The 12,848-nt window shown below is 43.4% G+C and overlaps 1 long non-coding RNA gene across 1 annotated transcript; it reads left to right on the top strand.

Moving 5' to 3' along the window:
• The first annotated feature begins 9,676 nt into the window (after positions 1 to 9,676).
• On the top strand, positions 9,677 to 12,069 carry LOC144589132 (uncharacterized). Its single transcript, XR_013545037.1, has 2 exons — positions 9,677 to 9,873; positions 10,861 to 12,069. It is a non-coding gene; the product is annotated as an uncharacterized LOC144589132 (long non-coding RNA).
• Positions 12,070 to 12,848: the final 779 nt, after the last annotated feature.

The raw sequence follows: 12,848 nt of genomic DNA, 5'->3' as shown, positions 1-12,848 counted from the left end.
TCATCCACTCCAGAAGTGAAAGACAAATTCTATGACGATCTGGCAGCTGCTATCAAAAAAGTCCCTGAAAGAGAGGCACTGTTCATTCTTGGAGACTTTAACGCTAGAGTTGGTGCTGATCATAATTCTTGGCCCACTTGTCTAGGCCGTTTTGGCATTGGAAAGATGAATGAAAATGGCCAGCGCTTGCTGGAGCTTTGCTGCCATTATGGTCTTTGCGTCAGCAACACATTCTTTAACACGAAGCTGCAACACAGAGTTTCCTGGAGACATCCAAGATCCAAGCATTGGCATCAGCTCGATCTAATCCTCACTAGACGTTCCAGCCTTCCTAGTATTACGATCACACGCAGTTACCAGAGTGCTGATTGTGATACTGATCACTCCCTGGTGTGTAGTAGAGTAAAACTGCGAACAAAGAGAGTATATCACACGAAAAAGGAAGGAAGACGACGTATTGACATCAGCAAGACTCGCGATCAAAGAAAAGTGAAAGAATTTGCCCAAGCACTTGAGGAAGCCCTTCCAGGTCCGGCTACTGCAAATGCACCTGAACGATGGGAACACTTCAAGAACACTGTCTATAACACCGCCTTGTCCACCTTTGGCAAGAAGACCCAAAAGGTGGCTGACTGGTTCGAAGCCCATTCAGAGGAGTTAATGCCAGCCATCGAGGTTAAGAGAAGAGCACTAGCAGCATACAAAGCCTGTCCTAGCGAGTACAACTTGCAAGCTCTTCGAGCTGCTCGCAGCCAAGTCCAACAGGCTGCCAGGAGATGCTCCAACGACTATTGGCTCCAGCTCAGCTCTCATATACAGTTAGCAGCGGACACAGGTAACATCAAAGGAATGTATGACGGTATTAAGCAGGCCTTAGGTCCAATACAGAAGAAATCTGCTCCCTTGAAGTCTGCTACAGGTGTGCTCATCCAGGACCGAGCACAGCAGATGGAACGCTGGGTACAGCACTACTCTGAGCTATATTCCAGAGAGAATGTAGTAACCGAAGAAGCATTAAATAACATTGAGTGCCTACCTGTCTTGGAAGAGCTGGACAGCGAACCAACCCTAGCAGAAATAAAAGTGGCCTTGGACTCCCTCGCCTCTGGCAAGGCACCTGGAAAGGATAACATCCCTGCTGAAGTGCTGAAATGCTGTAAGGAGATCATCACCACTGAACTGTACGAAATCTTTTGTCTCTGCTGGAGGGAAGGTGGAGTACCACAGGACATGAAGGATGCAAACATTGTCACATTGTACAAGAACAAAGGAGACAGGGGTGACTGCAATAACTACCGTGGCATCTCTCTTCTTAGCGTTGTAGGGAAGCTGCTTGCCCGTGTTGTTCTGAAGAGGCTCCAGGTGCTTGCAGACAGAGTCTATCCAGAATCACAGTGCGGATTTCGAGCTAATAGATCCACCACTGACATGGTATTCTCCCTCCGACAGCTGCAGGAGAAATGCAGGGAACAACAACAGCCGCTCTTAGTGGCCTTCATAGACCTTACAAAAGCATTTGATCTGGTTAGCAGGGATGGCCTTTTTAAAATACTTCCCAAGATTGGATGTCCACCTCGTCTCCTTAACATCATCAGATCTTTCCATGAGGGAATGAAAGGCACTGTAGTTTTTGACGGCTCAACATCAGACCCCTTTGACATCCGAAGCGGAGTGAAACAGGGCTGTGTCCTCGCACCAACACTTTTTGGGATCTTTTTTGCTGTCATGCTGAAGCATGCCTTTGGAACTGCAACCGAGGGTGTCTATCTCCGGACTAGATCAGACGGAAAGCTCTTTAATCTCTCCAGATTGAGAGCGAAGACCAAAGTCCAACTGAAATGCATGCGGGACTTCCTCTTCGCAGATGATGCAGCCATCGTTGCCCACTCTGCTGAAGACCTCCAACAACTCATGAATCGTTTCAGCAAGGCCTGCCAAGACTTTGGACTAACAATCAGCCTGAAGAAAACACAAGTCATGGGCCAGGGCATGGACTCACCTCCTTCCATTACCATCTCTACACAAGAATTGGAGGTTGTTCATGACTTTGTGTACCTTGGCTCAACCATCTCTGACACCCTCTCTCTGGATGTCGAGCTGGATAAACACATTGGCAAAGCAGCCACCATGTTCTCTAGACTCACAAAGAGAGTATGGCTCAATAAGAAGCTGACGACACATACAAAGATCCAAGTCTATAGAGCCTGTGTCCTAAGCACACTCCTGTACTGCAGCGAGTCCTGGACCCTTTGTGCACGGCAGGAGAGGAAGCTGAACACGTTCCATATGCGTTGCCTCCGACGGATTTTCGGCATCACCTGGCAGGACAAAGTCCCAAACAGAGTAGTCCTAGAACGAGCTGGAATTTTCAGCATGAATACATTGCTGAAACAGCGACGTCTACGTTGGCTTGGGCACGTCGTGAGAATGGCTGATGGTCGGATTCCAAAGGACCTCCTGTATGGAGAATTAGTGCAGGGAAATCGCCCCAGAGGGAGACCACAGCTGCGATACAAGGACGTCTGCAAGCGAGATCTGAAGGCCTTAGGAATAGACCTCAACAGATGGGAAACCCTGACATCTGAGCGTTCAGCCTGGAGGCAGGCACTGCATCGTGGCCTCTCCCAATTTGAAGCGACCCTTGCCCAGCAGGCCGAGGCAAAGAGGAAATCACAAAAGCAGCAAAACCAGGGAGCTGGACAGGGGACAGATTGGATTTGTCTTCAGTGTGGAAGGGATTGTCACTCTCGAATTGGCCTCCTCAGCCACACTAGACGCTGTTCCAAGTCCTCCACACAGAGCACGCTACCATAGTCTTTCGAGACTGAAGGATGCCTAACTAAACAGGTGAAGCAGAAGTATTGCAATTCATGATACTTTATACAAAGATCCCAAGACACTTTGACTTCAAAATTCTCTCAGATTTTGAGCCTGAAACTATGTTTCCTGAATAATTGACACCAAATGATAAATCTCTTCTAGGTCTTTACCAAAAACACTGTAGATTGGATCTACGATCTACTAATACAATGGCTCTGGTTTCAGAAGCGCCATCTGCTCAGTTTTTTTTTTTTTTTTTTTTTTTGAGGATCATCCCTTCATAGATCACACCATTTAGTTGGATCCCCTGATCTTCTCTAGCATTCTGAGGTGGCTAGAAGGGCTGTGGACTTCCAGCAGCTCAGTTTCTTGTATCTAAACCTAAGCCTAACACTATGACAGCAAATAAAAAGGATAGGCCTAGCAAATTTACTCACTGGTTGGAGCCTAAGAGCAATATTACTTTTCCCCTGGCTTTGACAATTCCCATGGAGAATTTGTATGAAAGGTGACCTTTTTGACTTGTCTTCCCAACCCTGTATTTTCATTTCTCCTAAGAACAGCCAACCTCAACTTGGACAAATCTAATTTCACTTTCGACAAATCCAGTTTAATTTTGTACAGATCCCTGGATTGCTTTGGAGCGGCTCACTCTGGTTGTGGGTTTGGCCATTTTTAAGTTGTGTTGTATCTCGGTTGAGGGGGTTGCGCTGGCTTTGTCCTGCATCTGCCTGCCCGCCCTGCCCTCATGCTGGCCACTCACTCCTGCTGCTGTGGTGAGGGAGAGGTTCTGCTGCCAAAGATGCTTGTCCTTTTAGAAAGCCTGGGTGCTTCTATCCCTTTAAGAATGTTGAAGCAGCTATCAACTGCCCAGTATCCCAAGCAGCCTTGCTGGTTTCTCCTGGGTTTTCTTTGCCTATTTTTAATTTTGTACCATGAAAGGCTGCCAGGGGAGAAAAGGTGGGGAGAAATAAGGCAAGGAAAGAAAGTTTTCATTTCCTCCCCTTCTTTCTGCCTCCCAGGGAATAGCTGGAGCATTCTAAAGAGACATAAGCAGCCAAGCTTCCTAAAGGGACAAGCAGCTTTGAGAGCAGACCCTGCCTCTTTTCTGCCCCTCTGTCCCTCCTTCTTTCCCCTGGCCTTCCACTGTCTCTACTGGTTACCCAAAGGGGCAATTTGCAGCAACAGAGGGGTGTACATATGCAGAAACAATATAAATAAATTGAGTTTCACATGGATGCTAAATTAAACGACCCTCTGGCAGAACAGTATTTTAGCTCACTTTCCAATCAGAAAACACACTTCCCTGGCAAAATAATCTATTCTTCCTTTTATGTCGGGGAGATACCTTATTTTCAACTGCTTTTTAAATAGCAGAATGCTATTCTTTTTGTCAGTAAGATCAAGCCATTGCTTCATTGCTAGTATTGTAAGGCTTCTATTATGGGCCCAGTGTTGAAAGTGAAACAGATGAATTACACTCTGACCAGAATTGGAGAGGAGGAAATACTACAGGAGTAAGTGCAATGATTTACACTCAGGCAAAGATTTAAGCATATCAGTTTGAAACTTGCTGGTTTAAAAGAGATGTGTTTGGGGGTGTTTCAACCAGTTGTGTAGTACAAAAAAGAAGGAAATGATTGATTTATAAGATTTTAAAGTTTGGAAAATGATTTTTTTTTTCAGTTTAAAAGGTATCTCTAGCCCTCTCTGCCTTGACTTTGCTGGGCTTCAGCTTTTGACCTGTCTGTTCCACCTACACTGGGAAATAGTTTCTTATGTTATTTTGTCAAAATGTCACTATCTACCATCCACTGTGCCTAACAGTAGTAGCAGCATGCTTGCAGTTGTTTTTAAATCAATTATCAAGTCGATTTTAGCCTCTGTTGGTAAAAAAAATATGCCATTGCACATGCTTAGTATGAAGCTGCATGCAGCTAACAACAGTCTACAAGCTAGCAGGGGACCAGTCACTGGTATAGTTTCTGTAAGAAACAGAAAAATGTTGTAAAATTTGTGGTACTTCCACTCTTACTGATGAAGGAGAAATATTGTGAAAATTAAGGCACTTAGAATTCATTCTTGAGAACAACTGAGCTATCAGACCCTGTGGATCTGGGGAAGTTACCTCCTTCCAGAATACATCACAATCTATTGTCTGTAGCCAAGCTCTCGGATGCAACCACAAGACAGAGGCTCAATACAATACCAACTCAATAGAAAAAAAAATGGGCTTGGCACAAACAGGCACTGAGGAACAAAAAGCTACTACATGGCAGAGGCAAAGGAGAAAATGTCCCCCATTAATTGATTGATTGATTGATTAAGCTTTTGCTAAAGAGCACTTTCCTGGGGAGACCTGCTTTGGGGAGGCTATAACTCAGAAGTCCCAAATTCAGTCTTCACAAAACTTGGAGGGGTCAAGACAAGAGTCAGCTGAAGAACCACTCCAAGTTTAGCATCCCTAACTCACATAGGGTCAATTCTACTGCTCCCAGAAGTCTCAAACTGCACAAATTACAAAATAGTTCATTTTGTGGGAAAGTTTGTGGTTCATGATTCATGAATAGCCACGAACCTAGAACAAGCATGCCCATTTTCAGACACCACACATCAGAAGTGATTTGATAGCATATAACATCTTTGGAGTTAAAAAAAAAAGCAACTGTATAGTGGTAAAACAGGTAGAATTGTTGGCACCCAACTAGCAGGATATAGCATGAAAGCTCTGCTAACATCGAGACCATGCTCAGACACAAAGCAAGAATCAGTGATTTCACAGCTTAAACAAGTGAGTTTCTGAATTTCTTCTCTATTCTTTTTATGCCTATTTCAGTATTTTTACAACCTGACACATTATCCCATTGCAAATATGTATCCCAAGCAGCCTGTTTGGCCAGGAAGGAGTTAAAAATTTCTCCTTCTGAGATTCAGCTAATTGGGTCCTGATTGACAGGTTCAAAAGTTCAGATTGCACCATATGTGAAAATTAGCTGCAATGGAGACTTTGCCAGAACCATACTTCCAGGCATGACTGTAGCTCAGTACTGCATGAAATTAGTGTTTTTCCTATTCGAAAGGTCTTTTTCAAGGACCAATATTTCAGTCCCTGCAGCCTACATACCTTCCAAATAAAGAAAAGGGAGTGGGATGAACGATTCCTTTTCAATATAAGAAAGAATAGTATTTTCAATTTATGTGAGCTATTTTAAATCTGGGGTCACTTAGAGTCTCCTATTTCTGAATTGTGGGTAAAACAGTTTTATGTTTTAAAAAATCATAACCTGAAAACCCTTTGTTCAAGTGTCCTCAAATTTGGCACAGAGCAAGTGCACACTGTCTGCTACAAGTGTGTCAGATTTGCTGATCTGAAGTCTAGTGTAATCATGTTTTATTTGAAATGCCCCCATTTTTAGAATTGCCTTGTAGAATATTTATTTGTTCTGCTACACAAAAGTGTTGCTGCACTGTTTGTGCAGGTATAATACTGTGTATGCTCAATATTGTGCTCCATGTCAATGAAGAAGTGAATTGTAATCCATGAGAACTCACACTGAAATCTTTTAAGTCTCAAAGATGAGACAAGTCTTTAAAAACATATACGTTACTGTGAGAGCCCCCTGAGCCCCCCTCCATTATGACGCAGAGAGTGTTTGCAGAAACAGGCTCTTTTTAAAAAACAACACAATGATAACCAAGCAAATTTGATTCAACCACAAAACGTAAGTATTTCTATGTGCACCAGGGAGTTAACTTCACTCCCAAACAGTTCAGGTCAACATGACCAGTCCACAACAGTCCATTATTGGGAGTAGCAGAGCCCATCTCCTCTACCAGCTCCAGCACACCCCTCAGACAGGCCAAACACAGGGTGCCACAACAAGGGTGGTGGATGCATGCATGTAACTGTCCCTGGAGTAGTGTAGGCTGGGCGCCTTCCCCAGCTACTCCTCTGTAGTCACCACTGGTGGCAGCTGCCCCCATTCTTTGGGGCACAGCCAAAGTCTATATGGCCATGGCTGGGCTTACCTTAGCAACGAGGTGTGGAAAGAGGTGGAATAGGAGGAGAACCAGCTGTCTGGTGCTGGATATGCTGCCCGTGGGAACCTTGTTGTGGCGCTCTCTGCCCTTGCTGCTTCCTCTGCTGTTGTCACATCCTGAGCTGGTTCTGCCACCACTTCACCTCTTGCCATCTCACTTTGTCCTGGTGTACTTGGGCTGCTTCCTCTGGAGACATGAAGAACTCCTCCCAATACCAGGGTCCCAGTGATGGGTTGTCTCCTAGCCATTGAGCACTCCAGCAACACCAGGACCTCCTGGGACTCAAACGCCTCCCAGTCAACAGCGTCTGCCCAACAGTCCTCCTTCTTCACTCCCCTCCTTAAATCCCCAGCCTTCCATGGCCACATGTGTAGCCACCAACACCCCAGCCCACAGTTGAACTGAGGGTCAGAAATCTTGCCTTTACTCTCAGGAAAGTGGAAAGCCCACTCTGACCAGCAGGGGGAGTGGTCCTGGTCCCCCTCTTACATATGCTGAAACTGACTAACATGGCGAACCTTTTGAACACCTCCTCCAATCTATTGAAAATTAAGGCAAACTTTTTCACCCAAGGGGTTCAGCTCTTGGCTCTAAATGAGGCTGGACTGTTCTCAGAGTAGGCCTTGGATCCTTGGCAGTACTAGTGACAGTCTTCCCTCTACTTTCATTTTGCTTTTTTATATCGAAACAGCTAGATTTCAGTGCCGTTGTTTCAATTGTAACGCTCGCCAGCCTTGTAACTCACAGAGGGGCTAGTGGATACCTTATAAATGGGCACAGATAACTATGCTCTTAATTAGGAGTATGACAGGCAGATATTCAATAGGTGCAACTTAGCCAAGCATAAAAGTAGCACCTGTATTTTCCCAGTATGCCAGCTTTATGGCCTATGGAGGGAGATGGCTGGTCTTGTTTTTATTTAGGAGCTCCTCTTTCTCAGTCATCTGGGGACCACCATTAGATCTCAGTCCATTTTCTGGCAGGCCTGAAGGCTGCAGCCCACTCAGTTTCTCTAATGGGACAGTGAGATGAAATAAACCCTCAGTGTGTGGGGAGGGAATAGGTTGCAAGCTGCGTGAAAGGAGAAGGAGAGAAGAAATGTCAGAAGATGAGTAAGACTACTTTGAGAGGCATATGTGTGGAGGAAGGAGACTGTATCAAATAAGAAGTCGCTCACAGCCTCTGGATCAGCATATCCTGCTTGAAGTGGGAAGGCTGAATCATTAAACCCCCAGAGCCAGTGTCTACACTTCAGTTGAGGAAAGCTAAATCATGGAACTTCCTACTACAGAGAAATTACTGCGGCAAAGAAGTATAGCAATCTCCAAAGAGGGATTAAGTAAAAATATAAAATGATTGCCAACTCATAACGTCCAACTGTGCCAACATCTACTGCTATTTTGTGACGTTTTCTGCAGTCCTTCTACTGCCATTTTATGACTAGTGGGCTTCAGCCATTCTATCAACAGGACCTGCGGGTAGAAGGTTTGAGAACTTTTGGTTTACAATGCAGTGCTAGTAATGCCATGTTTGTCAGCCTTTTTGACTTCGCCTTTTCTGATTTACTTCAGTTTTGAAATATTTAGAAAGAAAGTACATATAGTTGCTTTGTAACTCCCAGATGGGAGCTGCACCTATGCAACTTCCATGTGGTAAAGAAGCTGGAGCAAATGATAGGATAAGATATCATACCAGACTAATGCTGCCTAAATAACATGTCTGTTAAAAGTGTGGTTGATTAATGTTTGTTAATTAACTTTTGATTGCTTTTGTGGTCTGAAGTCTTTCAAATAACAAAAAGTAAGCTGTTGAAGGTGGCTGTGTGCCAGGCGCTTCAAGAAATGAGTTAGGGACTATAATTGCCCAAAAGGAAGATTACATTGAGTGCATGTTTACATGAAGATGGGTGAAGTTACTTCTTTGGATTGCCATTCCCTGAATGCCACAATCAGCATAGCTACTGCCATACTGGTCATGGCGTTCTGGGATTTGTAGTCCAAGCAAGGAACACTTAGGATTGCCATATCAGCAGCATCCTGTTCCCTGAGATTTCAGGGCCAAAAACCTAAGATTGGGGGCATGCTGTCATCATGGTCACAAAGGAAGATACACAAAAGATGGGACATGCTCTTGGACCTGATTCTGTTCCAGCTGATTGTGTGAAGGGACTTGAGGAGAATCTAGATAAATGGGCACAGGATCTGGGTAAAAGCCAACTAACCAGATAATATGAACCCAAAGCTGATGGGGATGTATGAGGTTGAGTGGCTAAGTAATCCATAAAAGGGATCCAAATCTACTGATTTAACCACCATTCCCACTGGTTCTTGCATTCCATGCAACCTCACTTGCAACACAAATGATATGTGGAGAACTTACACTGAGAGTGGAAATATATGGCCTTTCTGATGTTATTGGACTAAAGTTTTGCTCAGCCTTAGCCAGCAAAGTCAGCTGTAGAAGACATGAGGAGATAGAATTTAGCAACATCTGGAGGTTCATGCACTGCCTACCCATGTTCTAAACTTCTTTTAAAGCTTGTGAAAGGCTCACTATCTGCCCAAGGAAAGTTTCCCCCCACAGGACTGGTGCCACAGCTACTAAAGCTTGAAAAATAAGGAGGCTCATCAGTTGTGGTGCTGGAGTACTACTCCCTGCCTTGTTCCAAATGGCATGATATACCATTGCATTTGTTTGTTTGACTCCAAATTCTAGAATTCTCAAAGAATTCCTCAGGCAGAATTCTGGGCGTTCCAAACCACAAACACACACATGTACCTGCAGATGCCTTCATTTCATTCACCTGGAGAAAGGCTGTGGCCTCTTCTTGGCCTTATATCTTACCCAATGCTTCTTGGGAGGGGTACTTCAGGAGGTACCCTTCTATTGAACGCAAAAGACGACAAGACTTACAACAACTGGAAGCATTGCTGCAGTTTTTTTTTCCAGGAGGCACTGGGCAGGAAATAAGGACTAGAAAAGGGCCTAGAAGAGGACTCGCCCATTCTCCAGGTAAGTGAAATAAACATGTCTGCAGGTGTGTGTTTGTGGAGTGGAACTCCCAGAATTCTGCCTGAGGAATTCTTGGATAATTCTGGAATTTGGAGTCAGAAAAAGAAAAGAATGGCACATCTCTATTCCTGGTGTTGGGTGTGGACATCATACATACAAAGACCTTTGTGCTGAGCCAGTGAGCCCTGGTGCTAGCCAGGGATGGGTGGAATTGTGTGCTTATGCTTTAAGTTACACACACGAAATATCAAACTTTTCCTTTATCCAGAGCTGCTTGTCTTGATATTTGTTTCCCTGCTTGGAGATCTGAAGAAGTGTAGCAATTCCCTGCAGCTTTAGTTGGTGCTTTGAGAGCTGACAACTGTAATAACTTTTTCCATCTCTGGTTTTACATTGCTTTCTCTGTGCTGCCTCTTAAGGTCCAGTTTGTTGAAAGGTAAGTAGGGGTTTTTTTTGGCAAGTGACATTTGCCATGGAAAGACTGTGAAGAAACCAGGGTGAAACCTCCTGTTGGGCTGTGGACTTGATTCAAATTGTCCCCCTCCAAAGGTGTTGTATTTTGTGAAACGAAATGACTGCACAGATTTAAATAGTGTGGTTAATGCTGCCAAATATATTGTCTGAGGCTGATATCTGTCTGTGCCCAGGCCTTAGAGACTCATGGTCAAACTGAGGATGAAGAGGAATGCATATTTCCTCCAATTAATATCTCTTCTCTCCAGCAACAGGAGTGTGTCAGAGATGAATGCTTCAGCAGTCAAGACTTGCAAAGGAAACTCATGTTTTTCTTCCAGTGAACAATCATAAAACAAACCACAGATGAATGCAAAATGGGAAGCTAAGGAAAAGCATTTGCTATGGCAGATGTCTTCAATCACCAGTGGGACCACCACTCCAAAATACTGTCTAATGCATTCTCTAGTGTTTTTTCTTGTTTGACCTTTAAGAATCATTCTCTAGTGTTTTTTTTTCTTGTTTGACCTTCAGGAATAACACCACAGAAAATTGCAGCGGGGTGTGTCCAGTAACAGCCTCTTTGAGTGCAAAGGAATATAAAGTATTTGGCTTTGCTGGTCCTAGTACATAACTGGATCCTGGCTCATTGCCTTTGGCTGGTCAACAGATAGAGCCCTTCTGCTTGCTGCATCCCTACTCCCACCCCTACCCCTACGCCTCTTTTCTACTCACTGAGCTGAAGAGCACCCCTTCCAGGTTGGAACTGAGGTTTGGCATGGTCTTGGTACCGTGAATCATTGACAAAAGTTCTGCAGGTCTCTGAAACCTTAAACTTTAGCATGGATCATTGAAGTGACTTATGTTTTTGACTGATATGTGAAGATGGGCTCACTTATTCTGTGGGGAGCACATCAAAATCAAATTAATTCCACAGTTTCCCTTGCTATGTTCCCTGAGACAAACACTCTATTTTTCCAGCCCACCTTGAGGTACTGTAACATACTTCAGGATCACTAGCCTATCTACCCTGGGGAAAATTGCATCTTGAGCATGAGTAGAATGCCCCTGAGAAAGCAACGACTGAGATATTCTTAGTAATGTTGCAAGGTAACAGGCTGGAAAGTAACCCACACTGTTTTTGAAGATGAGCAGGACTACTTACCACTATTGGGAATGGTTTCAGTAAAGCTGGGTTCTTAAATGGTTAGTACAGTGATGAAAGTTAATGCTTCCCCCTCACCAGAACAGAAGGTATGAAAAAAATGCAGCTTGGTGTGATCGGAGCATTCCCAGGTCCCATCCCTCATAATGCCATTTGTTAAAGATAAGTCTTTTTCTAAACTCACTCTTGGATTTCTGGCTAGTTTTGCAACCTCTTACGGTGTGGGATTCATGACACATTATCATGTAGTTTTTTCACATGTATCTGCTAAAGGGCATCCATCGAATCCTGATTCTTTGAATGCTAAACAAGATCTATAAGTGGAAACATAAAAGAGGGCGTGGAAAGCCTCATCTGTTCCACAGTTGCTAATCCTGGCATTTTTAAGGAGAGGAGCTAACACCTGCCGATATTTATTGTGAATCATTGATGTTTTTCATTGGGTACCTGTAATGCTTTATTTGGGGGAGGTAGCAAGGGAGTAAAAACAATGTTTTCCAGAAACAACATAGTAAATTATAACAGTGTTGCTGTTTTAATGTAATGAATAACAATTAAAGTATTTCTGAGGTGTGTGTCATTTTGGAGTATTTGTAGCTATTTTGTGGTTGTAATGTGAGTTTTTTTTAAAAAAAAATTAAAAACAATGAGGTATCACCATTCTTTAAATAACTAGCAAACAGTGATAATGCTACCTTATTAGAAAAAAGTAAAGAAGAGTAAGAAGTAATGAATTATTTTAAAAAAAGAATGTTTTAAATTCCTCTGCTTGGAAAAGCCAGACAATTTTTCTCTTTATTGCGACCCATTCCCAGCCCATCCAGAGAGTTACTGAGTGCCAGCGTCATATAACTGATCATTAAAGGCAATGATCACATTAATGTTCTTGAGCAGCCATTTTTAAGAGGGGTCATATGGCCCCCTGGGGGTCCTGGTACATTTGAGGGAGGCCACAGACTGGAAAAAAATTCTTCACACACCGCTTTATAAGGTTTGTTACGTGACTTTATACAACTCTGATTCAGCCTATAAAAATGGTCAAGGATGGCTGTTCTAGAGACATGAACGAGGCAGATTTTCATGCCTTTAAAATCAAGCTTGCAAAAGGAATGTGTGCTTCTGTCCAGAAGACTGATCACATACAACTTAAGAAAACAAGCTAATTTTAAAACAATAGGAGATGACAAAATCACAAACAATTCACTCTTAAAGAATGATCTTTTCTAATGACAATTTATCTGTAATGTGCAGTTTGGCCCCAAAGAGTCCTTTTTACTCTTTGGTTTGAATTTGTTTAGCTTTACTGGAATTTTATTTTTCAGCAAGTCTTTCCTTTTTGTGAGTATCCAACATGAAC

Source organism: Pogona vitticeps, chromosome 4 (genome assembly GCF_051106095.1).
Source record: "Pogona vitticeps strain Pit_001003342236 chromosome 4, PviZW2.1, whole genome shotgun sequence".
Taxonomy (NCBI): domain Eukaryota; kingdom Metazoa; phylum Chordata; class Lepidosauria; order Squamata; family Agamidae; genus Pogona; species Pogona vitticeps.
This window is presented reverse-complemented; position numbering and strand designations above follow the sequence as displayed.